The 20623-nt window shown below is 36.7% G+C and overlaps 1 pseudogene; it reads left to right on the forward strand.

Moving 5' to 3' along the window:
- Window positions 1-20623, forward strand: part of LOC135320266 (tigger transposable element-derived protein 1-like) — a 54131-nt pseudogene that overhangs the window by 23012 nt on the left and 10496 nt on the right.

Consider the following 20623-nt stretch of genomic DNA (forward strand, 5'->3'; position numbering starts at 1 on the left):
GTGGGATTGTAGGATCATATGGTAGTTTTATTTTTAATTTTTTGAGGACCCTTTATATCGTTTTCCTTTGAGACTGCACTGTTTTACATTCCTACCAACAGTGCACAAGGGTTTCAATTTCTCAACATCTTCATGAACACTTATTTTCTGTTTCTTTGATAGTGGCCATCCTAATGGATATGAGGGATATCTCACTGTGGTTTTGACTTAAGAGGGCCTGAAGTTTAAAAAGTAATGATCATCTCAACACATTTTCATAATACACGCTAAATGTTTGGCACAATGCCTGGAATACAGACAGGACTTGTGCACTGAATGGTGATTATTGATCATGTCATCTTCCATCATGGTCCAAGCATTGTGCTGGAGGCTTGAGATTCATAAAAAGGAAGACCTGAAGCTCTTGCTCTAAAGAAGCTAGGACAGTGTACATGGAGAATATACTGGGGCTCTAAAACCAAAAAAAAGAAATTCAAGTATTGTGAAGATGAAAAAAAATTAGCTACATTAAAGACAAAATTGATTAAAATCAAAACCAATATATTTAAGGGCGAAATGTGAGCTGTTATGAAGATAATCCAAGAAAAAGGAAGTCTTTTAATATAACTACCTGCAAGTTAAAAAAGCAGATTTAAATTTTTATATGCAGTGCAAGATTCATCTTGAATATAATGTATATGGCAAATTGGAGGTTAATGTCTGTAGCCAAAATAACAGTTAGCAAAAGTCATTAATCTTCTTTAGGTTTAAATTTATATCATTAAGATGAATACTTTCCTGGCTCTAAGTAAGATATCTTTATTTGGAAAAAAAATATACATACCATACCAGATAATAGCAAGTGATAAAACATTATGTACTGTAAGATATTTTTAAAGTTAATGATAAATAAGCAAGTTGGTCATTTGCTACATGAAAGACATCAGTTACTTTTACAATTTTTAAATATTGACCAGTATTACTTTGTAAATTAGAAACCACTATAAAGATACTGAAAAGTAATAAATTAATTCCCAGGAAAGAAACCAGCAATATTTTTATGCAAAACACTTATGAAACAAATTTGTTTTACAAATTAAAGACAAATCTCTAGCAAGACTGATAAAGAAAAAAAATGAGTGAAAGAAAATTGGGATGAAAAGTTATTATTAAGTTACTGTAGAAATTTAAAAATAGTAAGATAATACTGTTAAATTTGTGCCAATAAATTATAGAACATATAAAATGGATAATTACGTATGTATATCTATACACACACACACACACACACACAAAATTGATTTAAGAAGAAATAGAAAACTTGAGTGGACTACTAACCAATTTAATTGGTAATAAAATCTATCTGCCTCCACCAAAATCTCAGGTTAAGACAGTTTTACAGGTGAGTTTTATAAAATCCCCCAAATTCATTTTATGCAAGCTATATTAGAGAATAGAAAGTGAGAGAGAGCTACCTAATTTATTTTATGAGGTATAAGAAAAATTATAGACTAATCTTACATCTAATTGTGGATTCAAAGTTTCTAAATAAAAGAATAAAAACTTCAACGCTACCCTGCATAAAAAAGTAATATATTATGACTATGTAGGCTTTATGTCAGGATTGCAAGTGTTCAAAATCAGAAAATTGTATCAATGGAATTCATATTAACAGAGTGAATTGGAAGAACTATATGGTCATGTTAGTTGAAAAGGCATATGTTAAAATTTAACACTGATGCAGGGTCAAAATTTATAGGAAACTGGGAATATAAGGGAATGGTCTTAACTTGAAAAACCTAGAGCAGGCTTCCTGTTTAATGGTGAAATTGAAGAAGCATTAACTTTTAAACAAGACAAATATGCCCATTATAACCACATCTATTCCAAATTGTATTAGTGTCCTAACCAATGAAACAAAAAAGGGAGAGTAATTAGGAGGCATAGACTGCCAAGGGAGAGAAATGGTGCTGTTATTTGTAGACGTGATTTGTCTAGATCGAAAATCGAAAGAAGTCTATTGAGTTAGTAAGAAACTTTAGCAAGATTGCTGAATACAAAATCAATATATAAAACAACAATAATATTTCTAAACCCAATAATCAATTATAAAATGTAATTGTACAAAATATAGCATTTATAATAGCAAAAAAAATTAGAAGAAAAAATACTAAACATTATTAAAAGACAAAAAGACCCATATTAAATCTCCACTTATGATATTTAAGAATTCTATAACTCAGTTTTTTAAAGATAATTCTATGAATATCACAGTTCATCAATTATAAACACATCTTTTTAAGCATCTCCAAGATTGGGATGTATCTAAAAACCAATGGTTTCTTATGTCTTATTCCCCAGGATAGGTTATGTTGTAGCTGTCATTGCCTGAGTGTGAATAAACTTTTGTTCATATTCTTGTCCCTTCCATTGAGTTTCATACATTTTTGGATGACATGTGTTGAGTTTAATGGCTGTTTAAAATGTCCTAAAATGGTAATATTATTTAGCGTTAAAATGAAAATTTACTGTGTGCACAGGAAGGCACAGAAACAGAGCAGGGGGCATCAATTTGATATCAAGGAAGGAAAATCTCTTTTATTAGGAGAATGACTGAAATTGCATATTTTCTTGCAAAGAACAGTCAAGGACCTAAGAAAAGGAGATACTCACAGGTAGGTGACGAAGAACGTTTCAGAGACAGCAGTGGATGGACTATTCTTATAATAAATGCTGCATTACCAATCTCCTTGATGGCCCAGAAGCTATCATTGTGTGGAAAAACACAGATACTGAAGTTTTATAGTGATTCAGAAAAGTCAGACTCTGAATGCCAAGAAGTTTTAGGGATATCTTAACCAATTTCTTTCACTTACATTTTCATTTTTATGGACCCACAAGAAAAAATATCTAATGAAAGTATGTTATCTAAATAAGTCTATGGAAGCTTTTTCAATACGTATAAAATAAAAAGCCTAAGTGATAAGAAAGCATTATGTCATAGTTTAATGGGAAGCAATTTTTCTTCCTTAGTGGCACATAAAATAATGATGTATCTTACAATCTATGGCATTGCAGAATAGATGAAATCTACAAATGCGATGCAATTTTAAACAAAACTAAACATGAATTTACTTGGAACTTGACAACCCAATTCTAAAACTCATATGAAAGATTAAAGGTAAAAGATGGAATATATCAGGAACAAATCACAGAGGGTTTTGCGGCTCAGGGTAAAGGATTTAGACATTTTTCTAAGTGTGGTGAAAACTGATTGATGCTTTTTGAGCAAGTTAGTGCTCATTTACAATTACAGAAAATTACAGTTAAGAGCATAAATTCTCCTCTCTGCAATGAGTACATTTTATAGAAATACTGCAAAAACCTCCCAAAGAACAAGGAAGTGAAATTTGCCCTACCAAATATTAAGACGTACTACAAAGCTATTGTAAAATAAACCAGTGTGCTAATAGTCAGAGATAGATAAACAGATTGATTGAACATAGTAAACACAGACCCAGACAATTATGGAAATTTGACATATAGCAGAGGTAGCATTATAAATCCGAAGCGAAAGGCAGACCTGATACTGGGGCAACTGGGACAAAGTTGAATAAACCCATGCTCTCAACAAATTCCCTTCACTGATAGAAACCTAAAGAAGTCATCGTTCACATATACAGGGGAAAATGCTTAAGGATGTACGTTTCTCATATTAGCTAACATTGGAAACCTCGTTTATCACAGTCCCCCTTCATTACCTTCAGTATAAAACTTCATATGTAGTATGAGAACCTTACATGACACTCCTTTTTCTCCCCTACAGCCCGATGTGCTATTGCTGTCATATATCTGACTTTTACATGTTATAAAACCCACAACATACTGTTTTCATTTTTGCTTTAAACAGCCAAGTATCTTTTAAAGTTATTTAAATAAAGAAAACAGTCTTTCATGTTTACCGCTGTGATAGGCAGAATATTGGCCCCTGCAAAGATGTCCCATGTCCTAATTTCCAGAACCTGTGAATATGTTAGTTTACATTGCAAAAGAGACTTTGTAGATATGATTAAAGATAAGGACCTTGAGATGGGGAAATTATCATGGGTTATTAGGTGGGCTCAAATCTGCTCACATGAGTCTTAACAAATGGAAGAGGGAAGCAAAAGAGTGAGTCAGAGAAATGGCAGTGTGAGGAGGACTCTGAGCCATCCTGGGTTATGTGCAAGGACTGGAGAACTCTAAGAGTTAAGGGTCCCTTGCTATAGTCAGCAAAGAAATGAATTCTTCCCTAGAGCCCCCAGAAAGAACACAGCCCTGCCGATGCACTGATTTTAGCTCAGTGGGACACGTGTCACACTTCTGATCTACAGAACTGTAAAATAATACATTTCTATTGTTTCAGGCCACCAAGTTTGTGATGGTAATTTGTTATAGCAACAATGGAAAACTAGTACACCCCCATCGAGGTACATATACATATGTATTATTATTTATAATAATTTATAAAATTTATATATGTATAAAATGTATAGTGTTCTTCATTCCTTTGTGTAGATCCAAATTTCCATCTAGTATTATTTCCCTTTTCCCTGAAAGACTTTAACATTACTTGTAGTACAGATCTGCTGGTAATGAATTTTTTCAGGTTTTGTGTGTTTTAAAAAATCTTTATTTTGCCTGAGCTTGTGACAGTTATTCTCAATCAATATAATATTCTAGTACTTTAAAGATGTTGCTCCACTGTCTTCTACCTAATATATCTTTCCCCTCCACCCTTGGCAGATAAATAGGAGAAAATATTTGTGATCTTAGATGAAGGAAAGCTTTCATAGATACAGCACCAAAGGCACCATCCAAAAATAATGATCTATTGTACTTCATCAAAATTAAGAACTTCTGTTCTTCAAAAGACATAGTTAAGAGGATGAAAAGATAAGACATGGACTGGGAGAAAATATTTGGAAATCACATATCTGATAAGGATTTGTATTCTGAACCTATAAAGCACTCTCAAACCCAATAATCAGACAAACAATCTGATAAAACAATAGGCAAAAGCTTTGAACAGACACTTCCCCAAAGATACAGAGCTGGCAAGTAAGTACATGAAGAGATGCTCAAAATCATTAGTTATTAGAGAAAACCACAATGAGATATCACTATTACATATTAAATTGTCTAAAATGCAAAAAAAAATCTGTCCATACCAAGTATTGACAGGGATGTGAAGAAACTGGAGCTCTCATACACTGCTGTTGGGAATGTTGAATTATACAACCACTTACACAACAGTTTGGCAATTTCTTACAAAATTAAACCTATGCCTACTGTATGACCCAGTAACACCATTCTTAGCTATTTACCCACAAGAAATGAGAGCTTGTGTCCACACAAAGACTTGTGCATAGATGCTTTATTTGTAAAAGCCAAAAACTAGAAACAACCCAATTATCAATGAACATGTGAATGGATAAACAAATTGTAGTCTAACCATACAATGGAATACTAGTTAGTCATAAAAAGAAATGAATTATAAGCAACATGAGTGAACCTCAATGTAACTATGTTGAGTGAAAGAAGCTAGACAAAAAAAAAAAGAGTAAATACTGCCTTAATTCCATTTATATAAATTCTAGAAAATGCAAACTAATCAATAGTAGTATCAAGGAGATCAGTGATTAATGGGGGCTGAGGGCGGGGTAAGAGGGATGGAAGGGATAACACAGGAGCACAAGGAAATGTTCAGTGATGATAGATATGTTCATTATTGCTTGTAATGATATAGCAATGGTTTTATAAGTGCCATCTCTTATCAGTGAAAACTTACCAATTTATACATTTCACATAATGCAATCTATTATATGTCAATTATATCTCAATAAGGCAGTTAATAACAAGCAAATGCCAAAATGATACCATTTCAGATCCATTAGTTTGACAAAAATACAAACCACATGTTAGTGAATATTTGGAAAAAATAGACTTTTACACTGGTGGTGTGAAGATAAAATGGTACAAACACGTTCCAGGACAATTTGACAATGTATAGTAAAATTTTAAATGTTAGTCTTTTAAGATTCAGAAATTCGACTTCTGGGACTAGAATCTAGAGAAACTCATCACACAAACACTAGGATATGCAGTCGTGAACTGGTCAATATGTGACTGCTGGCTCTCCAGGGGAATAAAAAGCCCTGTTTTCTAACATTGTAGATTTCTCTGCTGTAAACACAGTGTGGTTGATTTCTAGCTCCCGACATTAGTGACTGCAGAGTTGAGAAGGGACACATAAACCAATTAAATGTCCATCAATAATGGAATGGATAAACAAATGTAGTGTTCTGGTACAATGGGGCATATAGATGTATCTCAATCATATACTATTGAGAGAAAAATGGCAGTGGTACTATATGTACAGTGTGATACCATTTATGTAAATCTAAAAATTCATGAGATACTAGTGTGTTGGTCCATTTGGGCTGCTCTAACAGAACACCTTAGACTGGGTGACTTATAAACAAGGCAGATTTCTTTCTCAGAGTTCTGGAGGCTGGGAAGTCCAAGATCAAGTTACGTCAGGCTTGGTGTCTGGCTTCATAGATGGCTGTCTTCTTATTGTGTCCTCATGTGGCAGAAGGGGTGAGGGACCTCTATGGAGTCTCTTTTATAAGAGAGCTAAATTGATCCCATTCATGAGGTCAGAGCCTAATCACTTCCCAAAGACCTTACCTCCTAATACCATCACTTTAGGGGTTAGGATGTCAACAAATAAATTTTGAGGAGACATAAACATTCAGTTTACAGCAAATAGCATGCATTGCACATCAGTAAACATATCTGTAAGAAAGTTACTTAAACATGGGAGCAAGGACCAAATTCCTGATGGTGCTGACGCTTGGGGTGGGAGGAGCTAGGGTAAGACTGGCGTGTTATTTATTGCTGTATAACATTATTACCATAAACCCAGTGGCTTCAAATTACACACACTTATTTTGTCACAGTTTCTGTGGGTCAGAAGTCTGGGCATGGCTTAGCAGGGTCCTCTACTCAGGGCCTCATAAGCTACAATCATGGTGTTTGCAGTGTTTTTTTAAAATTAGATTATAAGGTTTATTTGTTTGTTTGTTTGTTTGTTTTTAATGAAGGTACTGGGGATTGAACCCAGGACCTCCTGCATGCTAGGTACTCACTCTACCACTGAGTTGTACCCTCCCACTGCGGTGTCTTAACTAGAGGCTTGACTATGGAAGCATTCCCTTCCACGCTCACGTGGTGGTGGCAGTATTGAATTCTGTGTGGCTGTAGGATTCATGGCAGCCTGCTTCTTCAAAGGCAGCCATGGGGGAGAGAGGCTCCTCTAGAGAGGCTGCTGCAAGATGGAGTTATATAATATGATGTCGTGGCAGGAGGGATGTCTCTTCACCTTTGCCATAGGACACAAGTCACAGGTCCTACCCACACTCAAGGGCAGGGGCATACATGGGAGGTGAGGATCATAGAGGCCTGTGCTGGAGTCTTTCTGCTGCAACTGGGATGAGGAACAAGGAGATCTTAAGCTTTATCTGCAAAGATTTACTTCTTCTGTTTTTTAAAAATGTCTGAAACAAAAGAAGGAAACCGAACAGCAACATACACTGTACAAGCAATAGGAAGCAGCATAATGAAATTTCAGAGGGATGAAAAGGAGCACACCTAATAGAAAATATAAGTGTTTTATGTGGATTTAAAAAAAAAAGTCTTACACCATAAACCATTGCTATTTAGGAAGTGATCTTTTACGGTGATAGAGATTTTTTTGTTGTTTAATTTTCTGACATGGCTTATTAACAATACCTGAGACATCTCGGCTTACATTTTTCAGACTCTGATTCCCTCAGGGCAGGGGCCATCTCTGCTTTTGTTTTTGTTTTAATTGCTGTATAGTTAAATTAAGCCATCTTTCAGTAGGTGACCCTGTAAAGCAATCTTTATTTTGGATGGATTTCATAATTCCTTCCAGTCTCTTGACTCACAAATCTTGCATCTGCTGCCTGGGTTGTAGTTATAGCTATGTGTTGGCATAAAATGTAGAAACCATTTGATATGAATTTTGCCATTGTATTTGAGTTTTAATTTCATTTTTCCTTTGCGTAGAAATGAAATTCTTTAGCCTAATAAGCAAAGTGTTACTACTGCCTTCTCAGGAGCCAAATATAGCCTTCTTTTAATTTGTTTACAATCTGAAACTCAAGATGACAAAATGGATCTTTGTATCTTCTATGTTTATTACATCTGTTGTCACTATGCAGTCTGCGTTTACAGAAAACACAAAACGTCTTGTTGCATTAGAAGCAAAACAGCATGACATACAATGTCACTTCTGATTTAAAATTCTATTGTTTTTCAACTTTTCTTCATTAGTATGTTAGTATAATCTTTTTTTTTTTTAGAGAAAGGGGATATAAAATTTTACCTATCCATTTTTAAAGTATTTCTTATATACATTGGCTTAGACATAAAAATAGAGAAAGCAGGGGGAGGGATAAATTAGAGGAGTTCAGGATTAGCAGATACAAACTACTATATATAAAATAGATAAATAGCAGGGAGGGTGTAGCTCAAGCGGTAAAGTACATGCTCAGCATGCACAAGGTCCTGGGTTCAATCCCCAGTACTGCCATTAAACAAATAATTAAATAAATAGATCTAATTACCTAAACACCCTCCCCCCCCAAAAAAAAACTTAAAATAGATAAACAGCAAGGACCTACTGTATAGCACAGAGAACTACATTCAATATCTTGTAATAATGTATCATGCAAAAGAATATATATATGTATAACTGAATCACTATGCTGTACACCAGAAATGAATACATTGTAAATCAACTATATTTCAATTAAAATATATATACATAGAATGCATCAAACCACATTATAGTTAGAATATAGCTCCACTGCCAAAAGGGAAACAATTATTTAATAAATTTGTAATTCTCTGATGAAGGAAGAAATCTGCTGGTTGAATCAGTTACTAGTTTTCGTGAATATCTACTTAACTAAGTAGTTTCTGGGGTTTTTTGGTTTTTGTTTTTTTTTTTTTTTTTGCATTAAAGGAAGGCCAGAAACGATTGCATTCTCTCATTGGGAAGGCTGTTGTTAAAGATAATATTTGCTCGCAGCATAATAGGCTTTCGCCACAGAAACTGTAATGTTATGATCAATGACCTGTTTTACAAACGGATCATCACTGAACACATCAATATGGAGGTCCTACACAATGGGAAACATAAATGTGAGTGAGACACAGCTTGCCCTAAAGAAGTTTATAATCTAGCAAGGAGAGGAGGTGCATACCTAATGACAACACAATGATAACAGTTGCAGGAAAGACAGAAATAAGAAGAGTGATGTAAAAGTTCAGAAGAGACAGAGACGTAATGATAGCCGCCATGTGTTTACTGAGTATTTTTTATGCACGTTGTATCTTACAATGGTCACTACTAATACTAATACTCTAATAATAATACTCATAGATATGAATTGAATACTTACTCTATGCCAGGCACTGTTCTAAGCATAATATGTGTGTAGGGGATCAGAGGATACCATCCCAAAATATGCCATTTTGGCATAGGGATTATTCTGAGCTGAAGGTAATTGAGAAACTGTACAGGCCTGGAAAAAAGCTCTCTGCTCTCTCCATTTGCCTAAAAGTAGTTTCAGATTCCTTTTTTTTTTTTTTTTAATTGAAGTAGAGTTGATTTACAATGGTTGTGTTAGTTTCTGGTGTACAGCATAGGGATTCAGTTATACATATACATCTGTTCTTTTTCATATTCTTTTTCATTATATGTTACTGCAAGGTATTGAATGTAGATACAGTAGGACCCTGTTGTTCATCTATTCTGTATGTAGTAGTGTGCATCTGCTAATCCCAAACTCCTAATTTATCCTCCACTCAGTTTCACCTTTGGTGACCATAAGTTGTTTTCTAAGTCTCTGAGTCTGTTTCTCTCTTGTAAAAGGTTCATTTGTATCATTTTTTTAGATTCCACATATAAGTGATATCATATGATATTTGTCTTTCTGTATCTGACTTACTTCACTTAAAATGATAATCTCCAGGTCCATTCATGTTGCTGCAAATGGTATTATGTCATTTTTTTTTATGGTTGAGTAGCATTTCATTGTGTATGTATATATATCCACACAACTTCTTTATCCAGTCATCTGTCAATGGACATTTTAGGTTGCTCCTATATCTCGGCTATTGTAAATAGTGATGGTATGGACATTGGGGTACATGTATCTTTTCAAGTTAGTTTCCTCTGGGTATATGCCCAGTAGTGGGATTGCCGGATTATATGGTAAGTCTATTTTTAGTTTTTTAAGGAATCGTCATACTGTTTTCCATAGTGCCTGTGCAAAATTATATTCCCACCAACAGTGTAGGAGGGTTCCCTTTTCTTCACACCCTCTCTAGCATTTATTGTTTGTGGACTTTTTAATGATGGCCATTCTGACTGGTGTGAGGTGATACCTCATTGTGGTTTTAATTTGCATTTCTCTGATAATTAATGATATTGAGCATTTTTTCATGTGCCTATTGATCATTCGTATGTCTTCATTGGAGAATTGCTTATTTAGGTCTTCTGCCCATTTTTGGATTGGGTTGTTTGTTTTTTCTTATTAAGTCATATGAGCTGCTTATATATTCTGGAGATCAAGCCTTTGTCGGTTTCGTTGTTTGCAAAAATTTTCTCCCATTCCGTAGGTTGTCATTTTGTTTTGTTTATGTTTTCCTTTGCTGTGCAAAAATTATAAGTTTGATTAGGTCCCATTTGTTTATTTTTGCTTTTATTTCTATTGCCTCGGTAGACTGCCCTAGGAGAACATTGCTAAGATACATGTCAGAGAATATTTCGCCTACGTTTTCTTCTAGGAGGCTTATAGTGTCTTATATTTAACTGTTTAAGCCATTTTGAGTTTATTTTTGTGTGTGGTGTGAGGGAGGGTTCTAACTTCATTGATTTACATGAGGCTGCCCAGCTTTCCCAACACCACTTGCAGAAGAGACTGTCTTTTCTCCATTGTTTATTCTTTCCTCCTTTGTCAAAGACTAATTGACCATAAGTGTGTGGGTTTATTTCTGGGCTCTCGATCCTGTTCTGTTGATCCATATGTCTGTTTTTGTGCCAACATCACACTGCTTTGATTACTGTAGCTCTGTAGTATTGTCTGAAGTCTGCAAGGGTTACTCCTCCAGCCTCTTTCTTTTCCTTCAGTAATGCTGTGGCAATTCTAGGTCTTTTGTGGTTCCATATAAATTTTATTATGATTTGTTCTAGTTCTGTGAAATATATCCTGGGTAATTTGATAGGGATTGCATTAAATCTGTAGATTGCCTTGGGCAGTGTGACCATTTTAACAATATTGATTCCTCCAATCCAGGAGCATGGGATATCTTTCTATTTATTTAAATTATCTTTAATTTGCTTTATCAATGTTTTATAGTTGTCAGCATATAAATAAGTCTTTCACCTCCTTGGTTGAGTTTATTCCTAAGTATTTTATATATTTTTTTGATGCAATTTTAAAAGGAATTTTTTTTTACTTTCCTTTTCTGATATTTCATTGTTAGTGTAAAGAAATGCAGCTGATTTCTGTATGTTAATCTTGTATCCTGCTACCTTGCTGAATTTCTTTATCAGTTCTAGTAGTTTTTGTGTAGTCTTTAGGGTTTTCTATATATAGTATCATGTCTCCTAAAGCAGGCTCAGACTCTTAATCACCTTCAATGAAGCATCTTATCAGCCCAGAGATTAAACTGAAAGAAATCTGCACAACAAACCTGATGGAAACAACCCTTATCTTCCAATAGTTTCCCCCATGTATTTACCTTCCCACAGTTTGCAGCCCTTGGAAGCTTAAAACTCTCTTTCTTTGTCTTGTCACTTCTCTACAAATTTATTGTTCTTTGTTAAGTTGCTATCACTACCCCTATGAGTTACTCATCACTGAGCTTTTTTCCCTCCCTTATACATATAAGCTGGTAAAAGCTTTTGATTGTCATGAGAATGCCACGAGGCAGTTATAATTATTCCCATTTTATGGAAGAAAATAACAGAGGCTCAGAAAATTTCAGAAACTTACCAAGGTCATATATCTAGTAAGTGAATGAACCAGGGTTGAACCTAGGTTTGTCTGAATTCTAAGTTTATGCTCTCTCAAATGGCTTTGGGGCTTGCCTTCACTATGCCGGTAACTCACTTTTTTGCTAGGAAGCAAATTACCCAAAACTTAGTGGATTAAGACAATAATGATTTAGTGGAGTGGGTATAGCTCAGTGGTAGAGCGCATGCCTAGCATGCGCAAGGTCCTGGATTCAATCCCCAGTACCTCCATTAGAAAAAAAAAAGGACAATAATGATTTATTTTTTCTCCTGATTCAGTGGGTTAGCTGGCCAGCTCTTTCATTGCTATGTCCTGAGTCACTCGTGCTATTGCAGTCAACTAAAGGCTCAACTAGGGCTGCAGGGTCCAAGATGGCATCATTTACATGTGGGATCCCTGATGTGGGTTGTGGATTAGAGCCCCTGGACTCACCTCCATGTGGCCTTTCATCCTAGCTTCTTCACGACATGATGATTCAGCATAGGGGTATCAGAGTTCCAAGAAAACATGCCCCAGTCCACGAGGGCTGATCAAGCCTCTGCTTGTATCACATTTGCTGATATCCAGTTGGTTGAAGGAAGTCACCTGATCAAACTCAGAGTAAATGTGGGAGGAGATTATACTAGAGCCTGGATATCAGAAGGTGTGACTCGTTGAGGGTCATTAATGTAACAATCTACCATATTTATCAGATGGCTTAAAAGAAAATCCTCTGAAACTGACCTCTGAGGTCCTGCTATCACTTGCAATTGGGAAACAGCTCGAGGGCATGGGTGCACTCGATAAGCATTCCTTCTGCAGCTCAGCTCCATAATCCCTTGAGACACTGCCTACCAACTTCCTCCTTTCCCTCAAAGAGAACCTTCCTAAATGTCCTGAACAGTCTCCCCAAATATCTCTTTATGATCTGTATTGTCTACCTTAACTTAAAGGGAAAAAAAGGAAGCAAAGGAAAATGAGAAATGTAAAAACTGAAACACTATAGTCTGATGCTTCTAAAGCTGTGCACTGTAGCGCAATGAAGATCCCTGGGGAATAAGTGGGTGAGGAGGGAGGGGGGGGTCTGGGGGTGATGAGGTGGCTTCAGAGGAAAAAGTGTTGAAGCAATTTTGTTCATCCAGTTTCATCAAATGTGAAATATATGGTTAATTATCATTTTCACAGGAGTCCTATTACCATTGACTCTTGAACAACACAAAGGTTATTCATCGTACAATTTATAGTCTGCCCTCCATATGCACCATTCCTTCACATCCACAGATTCCACCAACCATGGACGGGGTAGTAATATAGTATTTACCATTGAAAAATATCCCCCTTTAAGTGGATCCATGCAGCTCAAACCAATGTTGTTCAAGGGTCAACTGCATTTTCTTAATGAGCATTGTCTTTTAGTGTAGCTGGAAGATGGAGGAGTGGTGAGTAGGGAAGATCACAAAACAGATCCTTCCAAAAGGTTAACTTTTCAGCAATGTTTAAGGTACCACACTGGCTTGACAGCTGTTGGGATGAAAGGCTGTTAGATGAAGTTGGGGGAAAAGCTAGACCTTAACACAAGGAGCAGGTAGCCAAAGGGTCTAGATCCTTCTAATGTGCTCATAATGTGCTCATTGTCCCACTAACCAGTGGTGTGGACCCAGCCCACCCCCTACCCCCTAGCTCTGGCTTCAGGCATGCTTTCCTTCAGTTTTTGAAGTTGCATATCTTTGGATAAACATCTTCTGCAAGCATCATTTGAGCTGGTTCATCACTGCTAGCATTACATGAACAGCATTCTTGGGCTTGGCTAATATTATCTCACATTGTTTCCAAGCTATTGAGTACACTCGTTAAATTTGCATCTTTTTTCATACTTTCTGTTATATTGTTATGTTGAATCCACAATTCATAGAAATGGGTCAATGATTCAACAGTGGTTCATTGAAAAGCAGTGATGAAAACGGTGATATAGATGCTCCAACTTAAAATAATGTCATAAATATAATCAAGTTCCAATTTGACTTTTACTGTGAGTCTGTAAATGCTAGTACAATTGAATCTGCTAGGGGTGATTTCTGATAAGTAATTGAAGAAGAAAAGTTTGAATTGGAAGTATAAGAACAAAATGAGCAATATCTGAAAACTGGATTTTATTGGACCCGTGATCTGTTTAACCCTCCATGTCCCCCGGGCATAGTGTCTTATGTAACTTTGTTAATTAGTGGGATGAAGTCAAGGTCTAGCTCAGTGGTAGACCCTGTGCTTAGCGTGCGTGAAGTCCTGGGTTCAATCCCCATCACCTCCATTTGAAAAAAAAAATGAAGACGTTGAAACTCCTGTTATTTTCAACTCAGAGTGACTTCCCTGGTAAATTTGTTGTGTTTATCCAAAACAAGCATAAAATAATGCTTCCTATTACGTAAATTGTTACTTTGATACCTCAAGATAGAGAAAAGACCAACCTAAAGAGGCATGATTCAAAGTTGCCCTTCTTTTGGCCAAAACACACATAAATCACATTACTTCTGGAAGCTTGTGAAAGCAAATTCAAAATTGATGATATATACGATGCTCAAAGAAAAAGCAGACTCACTACTGGCAAAAATAATATCATGTCCTCGGTTGATATTTTACTTTGCAGTGAGGTGAAACCACTGAAGTGTCAAGTATGACTCAGTGCTTAGCAAATGTGTAGCACACATAGGCAGAGAAAGGGCTGGCTGCCAGCTTGCTGGGATTCGAACTGAGAAGTCCTGCTGGAGGAGGAGAGATGTTTTGTTCACTAGTGGTTATTTGATGAGCCATGATGTAGTCTAGCCAAGTGAGAGGTGGACCTGGAGCAGTTCCAACTTGATAGCCATCCACACCCTGCTGTATTTCCTGAAAATAAGCCATGGGAAACAATGAAACCCCCTGACTTGGGTTATGTGGTGCAAGAAAATTGAAAGCTCTGCAGGTAATTAAATCAGATTTTTTTTTTTTTTAGCATCATGTGGGAAGAAATGGGCAGTATATAAAAAACTGGAAGCCTGCTTTTCCATCCTGAATTGTGCTCCCTGGTAAGGGGGAAGTTGCCCACTTGAGTTTGGGAAACGAGGAACATGATTACCAACAATAACAAAAAAAGTCTTTGCCACATTGATAATGTCAGTAAAGACTATTTCGGTGACTTCAAATGGCTTGTTCACAGAGTGTACCTCAGTCAATTAATCAGAGTCTTGAACAGACTGAACTTACCACTTGATGGCCTGTGTTTAACCATTCATTCTGCAACAAAGCACTGAGTGCCAGCAATGTACCAGTTGGGTGGTCCGCCAAAAAGCTCTCTCAAATTCCCAGTCTTTGAGTAACACAGTATACAGATGAACTACCCACATTTCCAAAGTGGCCAGTGGAAATTATTTTTTTTTTCCCCTTCAAATTGTAAAACAAAGAATATTCATGTTTCTGTATCCCAGTAATCCGTGAAACAGCATGTTCAGTGGTCAACAGGATTTATGTAGTCATAGGAATGTAAATACCTAATCGATCTAGGGAAAATGATAATGTGAGTATATTGAGAGACTGGCCAGTGGGATGGGAGTCAAAAAAAAAAAAAAAAAAAAAAAGAGGCAAATCCTCATCTGCCTTGGAAGGAAGTCAACAGATCGGGCCCGAAACTACAAAATCAAGGCTATTTGAAGATAGCGAGGTAAATACTGAAACAATCAGCTGAAAGAGTTGCAAATTCTTTCCTCTGGAGATATGTGCTTGTGGGACTAGGGGACTGCTGATCTTTGCAAGAATCCTTGTATAACTGTTAAATGATAGGCATGTAAACTTTGCCTTTAAAATTTTATCAAAAGTACTGTCATAGAAAATTTGGAAAATAGAGAAAATCGTAAATAAGGTAAAAATCCCACTTCACCCTGTCATTTAAATACCATACAATAGCTTCAAATTGGTTTTAAAACAACTTCAAAATTGCTTGAAAACCGCTTTTTAAAATCAGCAGACTGGTCTGTTTCTCTTTTCCATTCTTCAATGATAAAAGGGATGATTCCTTGCATGGCAATATTTGAAGTGTTTTGATGCGAAAAGAATCTTAAGCTGCCCTGCAGAGTAGAGTACCTGTTGAAAACAGGCTGCTAACTACCCCTCTTAAATGAAAGTAAAACATCATTGCACCAAGTTAGATTCCTTTTTAAAAAAAATATTTTATTTATTTACCATTGTATTATTTAATTATTTAATTTTGGTGGGAGTGGGGAAGGTAGTTGGGTTTATTTATTTTTAGAAGAGGTCCTGGGTATTGAACCGAGGACCTCCAGTATGCTAAGTACACACGCTACTGATTGAGCTATACCCCGCCCCCCTTAGATTTCTTTAATGCTTGCAACGATTTTTAAAATTCATCCAATGCTAGAATAATCATGAATACGAGAGAATATAAGTGAACTCTACTAACTGCACTTTGTAGAACTGAGCGATCGGCGTTTCCTCCAAGATGACTTCAACTGAGAGAATAAACCTGCACAGCTCATATTCCTCCTCCCACCCTCCCACGTCCCCCAACCTCCGTTTGTGGAATGTTTGGCTCCATCTATAAGTGAAGCAAAGACTCTGAGGTCATACCCGTCTTTGTGCAAACTTCCTTCTTCTTCTTCAGTTTTCCAAGTGCAGATGATAATGACTTAAAACACGGATGCGCAGGCGCAGGTGCGCGGGAGCGCGCACTTACACGCACCAATTTGGGGAAGGGTTCAAATTCCAAGGAAGTGAATTTGCTGCCTGCCGTGGGTGGGGTATGATCCCATTTAGCTCCTAGCCCTGGAGACACCACCAGGTGATTAAGGCACATCAGATTACTGAAAAGCTGCTTTTTTGTTTTGTCTTGTATGTTTGTTTTTAATGGTCTGATGTTCTGGATATTTCTCCATTGAATGTAGGGTCTCAACTTTTGCAAGAGAGGTACTCTCAAAACACCCTCAAAGAACAGACCCACTTCCACTGCTCCATGAACTGTCAGAATGCACTAGATATTCTGGATTGAGAAATGTTATTTTGATATCTGATTTTGGGCAGGAAGACTTACATCAGGGAATGGGGCTGTTGGCAGCCTTCCCGTCTCCTGAAATACTCGGGGCTGACTGTGCTGGTCACATGCTTGCTTTTAGTCCCCCTGAGGAAATGCGTTAGTTGTAGAGAAACTAGACAGAAAAGATAAAGCCACGGAAGGAGTTTTCCTGGGACCCACAAATAAGCTTTGGCCAGCCTCTGATTAGCCAGGTGCTGCAGCAAATTTTGTCTATGACTTTAAGGATTTGGATCTGATTGAGAGTTATTTCCTTACTCCACCATCTCTGACTCCTGTGAAAAATGTTCTTTTCTGTACACTCCTTAACAATAGCATGTTTACTGTTCTGAGAAGAGTGCTACTTTCATTTTCCTTTTGTTAAATGATTGGGTGATGTTATTATGAACCTTGTCTTCTTTCTGTGCCTTTGTTTGAAAAATGAAGGATTTCTCTCTTGCTCTGGGCTTTTTTGGTTACAATAGGAGACGACCTCCCAGTCTCCTTTTCCTGGTCCTAAGCCATTAGAACCCTACATTTTTGAAAGGAGGTATGAGGCAGTGTGAGTTTAATTTCTCCCCAAGGCTTTCTATTCCAGAGAGAACCAGGGAAATTCGGCTTTATTTATTTATTTTTTTATTTCATTTATTTCCTTGGGCGACTGACTTTCTTCAACTACTGTTCTCCTATGGAGATTATTTTATTTTCCATCCCAGGGTACTGTAACTTGAAAAAGAGTTAGATAACATTGTTAGAGGAAAAAACCATAGGTCCAAGATGGTATCACTTGTGCTAAAGCCCATGAAACCAAACCTAGATTCAATACCTAAACTAATGGCAGTTTCCACCTTCACAACAAATGTGATCATAATCAACCAGTCTGTAATTTTCTGGTCAGCACCAATGAGGTCATCTGCCAGCTGGGTCTTTTCTGTCCCTCAACGTGGAAGAGGCAATCTGCATGATAAAACCCTTGCCATTCACCTCCTTGCCCCAAAAGGAGAGGTCCTGGCCTAAAAATAATTCTTTTCTCTTACCAATAGCTCCCTTGCCCCAGCCTTCTTCCCATAAAAAAAAACTCCCATTTTATACAACTCCTCTGAACACGGTTCTAGTTGCTAGGTGGGATGAATCTTTAAATAAAGCCAGTTAAATCTTCGATTTTACTAGGTTGAAGTTTTTCCTAACAGTATTATTAGCAATGCTGTGTGCTGCTTACAAGTATGATTCTTTCAATATAAACATTAGAGGTAAAAATAATCAGCATAATTTGACATTCTTGTCCTTTGCATAAAGGAAAAAATTAACAAACGTGGTTTAAATGAATGAAGTAACTAAATTATTCTTTATTCAATTTGTCGAGATAGTTCACTAACTGGGTGGAAACCTTGCTACTCATATTTACTTTTCCCTTTCACGCTTCCCCCATATGTAGATTTCTGTCTTATTAATGGGTTTCTTGCTGTTAGTAACTTCAGAATGTCATAAAATTTGAATTTTTTGCTTTGGCAATGTATTTAAGATATTTGTACATATATATACATACACACAGATTACCTAATGAAAAGTCTTACTCCCCATATCTACCTACCCTGTTCCTCACCCTCAATCACTTTTATTAATGTTGAAGAATAGCAGAATATGCCACCTCAAAAGATGCTTTTTTGGCCTAAGGATTATTTTCATCTGATTATTTTTGAGAGGCTGCAGACACAGAAGCTCTGAAAACAGAGTAGAATTTACCCTTTTGTAAGGGAAATATACATTTATAAGGGAAATCTCCATTTGTAAGGGTGTCTCCCTCTCTGTACCTAGAAGAGAGAGATGACTCTTAAATCACAAGAAACTCAATGGAGGAAGCATCTGACTTAAATCTGCGTAACACCCTTACACTTGTTTACTATGTTTTTGCTGATAACCTCCCATAACTGGCCTCCCCAGTCCACGACATCTTTCTCTTGTCTTTAGCTTGAGATGGTATTTAAGGTATTGGCTTGAGCCATTTGGGGTAGGGAGTTATTCAGTTTTCCTGGGTATCTCCCATGTATACATGAGGTATATACATTTTATTAAGCTTCTGTTTTTCTCCTGTTAATCTTTTTTATTACAGGGAGTCTCACCCAGGAACCTAGAATGCTTGAGAAAGATTATTCACCTCTCCTTACTACAGTTTTGGCAACCCAGATGGGACCCACTGAGATACCCTACTTGTTCCAGAGCCTGCAGATGGAATCCTGGAAAACTGGAAGAAGCCAGTGAAGGGTAAGAATTCTTACCAAAGTCAGCTCTCTGTCTGTAGTGCCCAGTCAAGAGAGGAAGGTACAAATTTCACGTTGTCCCTCCTTCTCCAAATACAGATTAGAAGGAGAAAAACATTTGTAAGAATTAGTTCTTTGGATTGTGATTCTGGTTAAAATTTGGTTTGGGGTTAACCATTAGTAATTGAGCTTTCCCTCCCAGGAACAACCATTGTTTTCCTGTTTGTACTGTTGTATATTCTGAGAACTTGGCTTGGCTTTCTGCCTGCCCAGGGCATGGAAATTTTTGGTTCTGTGTGTGCAGGTGGCTCAACTGTGAGGTTGGGAGCATGGAAAATATGGCCAGACAGAATGTGGATTGCACTCCATTTGTTGGTAGCATCTTACTGACTGTTGCCAGCTCTCAGGGGACTATTCTACATCTTTCTTTTGGTTATCTTTGGGAGTGGCTCTACACTGTACATCTTGGGAGGGTAGTATCTTTTGCACTTTCTTTGGGGATACCACTTGCATCCATAGATAAGCCATAAAAGGCTAATTGGTTTTGGTTTTGAGTCATTGGATAGATATGCCTTTGGTTTAAAAGAAAAATGAAAAAAAAAAAAAAGTTGTTCAGTACTGCCAGGGGTATTTACTGTTTGTCCTGACCAAAACATGATGAGATGTTTGATAGGATTTTTTAAAAGTAGCTCCATGGTCAGAAGTTGGCCATTTTGGAAGCTGATATTCAGAGTTTGATAGGAACTGTTTTTTTCAAACCTTCTTCCCTAAGATAGGAATCTTTTGATTTCCGTCTTAGTTGGAAATCTCACTGATGTAAAGAAGCAAATTGAAGAGACTGTAGTTGGATCAGCCCCTTATATCACTCAGATTGCAACCCAGTTCTTTGAGGAATTAAAAACAACTGTTCTTGTCATACTAATTGAGTCTTTACAAGAACAGATACGCAGTTTTAAAGACAATTTAAAGTCCATATATCCTTTTTACCAATCCCCAAACCTCCTCTATTTATCTCCAAAGGCTTGTAGATATTGTAAAAGATCTGGACTTGGGAAACAAAATCCTTCTTGAAGAAACTTACATCCTTTTTCTGTGCCTTTGAGATGTAAATATTCTACCTGGTCTTCTCCAGGTACCCAGAGTCATCTCTTTGAAATGCAAACTTAAGGGAGGTAAGTCTTATCAGAATGGTTTTT

The sequence above is a fragment of the Camelus dromedarius genome, chromosome X, assembly GCF_036321535.1.
Source record: "Camelus dromedarius isolate mCamDro1 chromosome X, mCamDro1.pat, whole genome shotgun sequence".
NCBI lineage: Eukaryota > Metazoa > Chordata > Mammalia > Artiodactyla > Camelidae > Camelus > Camelus dromedarius.